This window comes from Lytechinus variegatus, chromosome 1 (assembly GCF_018143015.1).
Source record: "Lytechinus variegatus isolate NC3 chromosome 1, Lvar_3.0, whole genome shotgun sequence".
NCBI lineage: Eukaryota > Metazoa > Echinodermata > Echinoidea > Temnopleuroida > Toxopneustidae > Lytechinus > Lytechinus variegatus.
The window spans coordinates 64,067,856-64,073,855 of NC_054740.1; positions in this window are offsets into that span (position 1 = coordinate 64,067,856).

The following is a 6,000-nucleotide window of genomic DNA, read 5'->3' on the forward strand; positions in this document are numbered from 1 at the left end:
ATGTAGATGTTCGACATAGGGGTGCCGAATTGAAGTTTTATTAAGGGACGCTGAATCGATTTTCGACATAGGGGGCACTGAATTGATGTTCGATCGAATTAGGCGCGCCGAAATGAAGTTAGACATGGGGCGCCGACTTGAAGTACGAACATAGGGGGCGCCGAATTGATGTCCGACATAGGGGCACCGAAATGATGTTTAACTGGGGGGGGGGGCGAATTGATGTTTTACCAAGGGGCACCGAATTGATGTTTGAAATAGGGGCGCCGATTGATGTCCGCGCTTTGTGCTCGTATCGATTAATAAAATGCCTATCATGTTTATGATTACAAAAGTGCTTAGCATGTCCAACGTGGGGTCGGAAATTCAAAAATTGTCAGCTCGCCCTTCGCGCTCGCATAAATGTTGAGACAGATACCCATCCTTTTCATGGTTACAAAATGTGCTTAGAATGTCAAGTTTTTGGGTCGGAATATCGAACCCATCCGGTTCATGATTACCGTGTTTAGAATATGCGTGTTTAAGATATGCGTCTGTGAAGGATAGTCCTATATGGCATACGGCTTTACCTATCATTCACTTCTATTTAATTTCTTGAATTTAAAACTCGGGAAACAAGCATCTTTATCATCATGCATTATTGCACTGTATATAGTAGGGTTTTCTTTCCCCTTTCCTTACGAAGTCTCCATCAATTTTTAGCTGTACAAGCTTAAGAGTTTATATACATGTTTCATTTTTTTAAAGAGAAAATTGTCCATGTATAATTGATATCTGATTCAGAACGATGCTATGTTAATCCTTATGTTATTATTATGTTTATTGTTTTGAAACGATGTTAAATCATAATATATTATCAAAATGTGGATATCAATTCAAATTATTCTTCATAATATCAGCATTTTATTAAAATACAAAAAAACTCGTTTTTATGGTTAGAGATAGCTCAGACCCAAAGTTAATATCAATATATATAAATTATACATTTTTTTAAAAATAAAAAGCAAATCAAATTTAAGAAATTGCTTAGAACAACAGCCAGAAAAAGAGGGTGATAAAACCAAATCATAAAAGACTTTGAATGTAAGTATATAACATTCAAATTTTGTATATAGGTAATTAGTGTAAGACAGAAAATCATAAATTTCAGATCCTTGTATTACAGGCCTAAATGATACATGGACATATTTCTATAAAAGGGGTGGCTTGATTGCATGTAGTTTGGGCCTAGCATTACAAGTTAGGCATTCTTTTTTAAACCTAGAAAGGGAACGCTGTTGCGATGAAAACATTGGCGTATATGGGTCAAGGTGGTGGTGGCAGGGGGAGGTGATTAGGAACAAAAGAAAGGTCTCTTACTCATTTACTAAGCGCTTTGAGAATTTCATTTTGTTATGACGGTGAATCGTTTATTAATATTAATCTTTATTATTGTTGTCATCAGGAGTATTATCTTTATCATTATTGATCATTGTTATTGTTTTTGTCATTATTGTTATTATTATGATTATGTTTATTATTTTGTTATTGAAATTTCTATCATCATCATCATCATCATAAATTTTCATTATTGTGCAAAATGTAATTACTATAGGTTTTCCATCATATATCTTTCCAATAATAGACATGTCCGTGAGACTATGACTTGATCGCATTGGGATTATACAAGACGAAGAATTAATCTCTCACATTTTATAACCAACCCGAACAGTCACTGGCGTAAATCTGGTCCTAGCAGGGGGGGGGGGGGGTGATGAAAGCAATACATTGACCCGAAAATTATAAATTTGGGGGACACTCCCACTCCTAAGACTATGCATACGCAGGAACGTATTTTCGTTCGGGGGGGGGGGGGGGGGGAGGGGCAAAGCCAAAAAAGGGGCACTTATATTATATGCCAGAAAAGGCATTAGGGTGCAAACAGATATTTTTACCGTGAGATCATCTGTGTGAAGAAGTTTTGTAGTAATTAAGTTAAGCAAAGATTTCTTTGAAGTATTTCTGATTGATATCGGATATATATATTTAGGCTTTACTTCTTTGCGAGCGAGCGGTTTAAAGGTTTCAAATCTGAAGTTGTAAAACTCACTTTTTGGTCAATTATGGACCTTATTACTTGCGAGATGTTGCGAGCGAGAATCACAAACTCAAACTGTCGGAAATTTATTGTAATAAAGCATGAAATTAAACATTTCGAGCAGTTTTGGTTATCATGAAAAAATTATATTTCAACCTGAAAACTGGACATTCTAAGCATTTTTGTATGAACAGGATGGATATCTTACTAAACAATTATCAATGCGAGAGCGAAGCGCGAGCCAGAAAATAGTGATTTTCTCACCTGAAAACTTGATATTCTAAGCACTGTTTGTCACCAGGAACAGAATAATAATTAACAATAATTGATGCGAGCGCGAAACAGGAGCCAAAATGTATGATATTCCAACCTGTAAACTGAACATTCTATGCATTCTTGTAACCATGAACACGACGAATACTATTTGTGATTTTAAACCTAAAATGGATTATGTTCAATTAAAAACGGGAATTACATTTTGAAAAAGGGCACATTTCATTTAAAAAAAAAAGGCATTTGCCATTTTGAAAAAAAGGCATTTTTCCTAGGGGGTTATCATCATAATGATGATTATTATTTTCATTACTTATTCATTTTCAAATATTTATTTATTTATTTATTTATTTATCTATTATCATGGGGGGGGCACTTGCCCCCTAACCCCCCCGTTTCGCCACCCCTGTGTATACGGGGAAATATAAACGTGTATACAATCCTTTTATCATTCACTTAAAGGCCCCTAAGGATTTTTTAAATGGCTATAAAAATGACTTTGTTGTATTATAAACTACTGAACTACAGTTAATATCCAAATGCGAGCCAGCAAATTTTTCAGTAGTTGGAAGACATGATAACCAAAATCGTCTTTCATGAGGTGTGATTGTTAAATAATGTGGCGAATGAGCAAAGCGAATGAGCACCTTTTCAGTAGGTGGAAGAAAGAATGTTGCCCCCAAACCTCTCTCAAGTGGTGTGTAATTATCACATCACTGGCTATACATGTAAGTACAGGGATACATCACTGTGAGAATAATACTATCACTTGAAGAATTATCACAATGATACTGTAATGGATTTGTTGTGACGTAAACTACTGGATTACAGTTAGCATCCAAATAAAATTTTCCATAATTGAAATATACATTATTAAAAATTGAAGTATATGCTCAAACCATTTTTTTTTTTTTTTTTGGGGGGGCTCTAATTACGTATTATGATAAAGGATTATTTTGTATAATACTAAACTCCCATGATGCAAGGGATGTAGTATTTGCAATAAACTTAAACGTAGGGATATGTCACGGCCAAATTCACAGTCGTATTGACAATTTGATTATTCAAAACAATGTTTTAAGCAATTTAAAGTTGGGGGATCTCCCCCTTTCCCCGGGATTTACGCCCGTGCGAACAATGACCCTTGCCCAACCCGAACAAAGGCCCTTGAATATGCAGTCATTAAATTAACTTTTATGATTCAATAAAATCATATTGTGTGTATATCGCCCGAGTACATCATGTGGAGATGCCTTGGCCGATTGGTCTAGGGCATTAAATAGAAAATGCATTTACATTCTTTATTCAAATAAATGAATAATGCTACACTTTTTCTTGGTAAATATGTGTTGCTTGTTTGAAAGAAAAAAAGTGGTTGCTTCACGTTCACGTACTGCATGGGTTGAATGCCCTCTCTCATCTTAATGAATGATTGATTGTAACAAGGCAGAAAAAAGAAGGTGCGCCGGAAACTGGGGGGGCTGGGGCTGTCACCTCTTTCTAGAAGGTGGAGGGGCAAAAGGCACTTTAGTCCCGACTCTTAAATTGGGAAGAGAAAGAGAAAAGGAAAATAAGCAGAAAAGAAGGAATATAAGAAGAATGGAGTGGAAATGAGTACCTTTCTTTCACTTTGCGCACGAATAAATCATCTAAATGGGCACTTCACAGGGAGAATTAAATTCAATTCCACATCCGAGACACAGAATAAATCTTGTAAACAGATCCTCCTTCGACTGCACATCCATCTGCGTTTGAGTATAATTTTTTATTGATTGATTTATTCATTTATTAATGTATGTATGTGTTTATGTACATGTATATATTTATGTATATGTTTGTTTATTTATTTATTTTTATTTATTTATTTATCTATTCATCTATTTATTCATTTTTTATGGGTATATGCATATACATAAACATATAAAAATTGACCAGCAGTTAGAGGGCAATTTACAAATTAATAAATTACAAAGCAAATAATAAACAAACATTACAGTACTGAATCAAAACTTAAAAGCTACTTGCAAGGTATTTTTCATGACATGGGAAAAAGTAGTGAAAGAGTGATAATCACGGCCACGTTCCAACCATAATTATTCTTATAACCTCAATTAGAAAACGACACCCCCTTTCATGGGCAGAAATCCCAGGGGGACTGGGGGACGTGCCCCCCAACTCAAAATAGTAGGGGGACACAATATCAAATGTCCCCCTACTATTTCTATGATGGTAAGTAATACATCATTCAAAATCGAAATAAAATGTGTATTTTTGGACGAGATTACCTGAATTTGGGGGCGATAACGCTTTTTTTGCTTGTCAAATTTATTTTCGTCGAAATGACCTTAAATTTTGGATGAATAACCTTCTTTTTTGCTTGTCAAATTTTCCAGCCCCTTGTCCCTCCTTCCTTTGGGGAGAGATTTCCGCCCCTGCCCCCTTTAAACTCCATCCAATCTTGTGCTACTGCCCATCCCGCCCTTCCAACTTTTTCGTACACACGTTCGAAGTTCGCCTTAATATCGTGGTTATTCTAAATTTAGTTGCTTGTTTAAAACGTTGATGTTCAACTCTCGGGTAAGAAATCTAAACTTTTTAATTGTTCTGAGTGAAAAGTTTGATTCAATTTTTCTTTCCAGTTCCATTATTTAGTAAGAATCAAATTATGTTTTATTTCTTGCTATGTTGAAGTATAATTGTAATGTATATACAGTATAATGAGAATTTTAGAAATGTAATTTATTATGAATGTATTTATTTTATACAAGTTTCCCGATATAGATGTGAAACATGTACGGCAGCTGCTTTGTTGGGAACAATGAACAATAGCCCAAATCAAAGTTCCCCATAGGTCTCCGTTAAAAAAGAGAAAGAGAGAAAGTGATAGCTGTGAGGGACTTTGGTTTTAGCTATATACGCCTGCCATTTTTCTATTGATGATCTTACAGAATAACTAAACATAAAATCTACAGTGCGTATCAAAAAAAAAGTTTACACTTTGATAAAGCCCTGGGAATTTAAAATATACAACATGTGGGTAATTTTTTCATATACAATCCTAAGGTTTGGGTCTCATCTATCCAATGAAAGTAAAAGTTTTGACAGAATGTTACACTTGAGTGAGCACTGTCCATTTTTGTAAAGCTCACAGAAATCTGATTGCGCAGAAATGCCTGTTTGTACGCTTTGTCAAGGGGAAAGGGTGAAATCAAACTTACCCTGCGAAACATTTCTCATACATTTCCCTTGCACTTTTAGTCAATTGAAATAAAACAGATACATTCAAGCATTTTCTAACAGTTTTACCACCCAAATTTTTATCACTTAGTATACACAACTTTTACCCTTTTTGTGCCTGCTGGATCTGAGGACATAAATGAATCTGAACTAAAGTTTATATCAGACATCTCTAGCACTTTTCACTAAGTTTTTATCATTTAAAGTGGGTCTACGTTTCATTTTTTATTCAATACTTGTTTCTCCACACCTTTTCCAAGCTTGACAATGATTAACAAAATGACAATCAAGCCTAAGCCATTTCATGTAAATCACAGCTCATTGTAAAGCAAATATCTCCTCGAAGTGGTTTGGGCAAAGAAACAAGTTAAATAGGTAAAAGATATCTTCAAATCAATTTTACTAGCTAAATT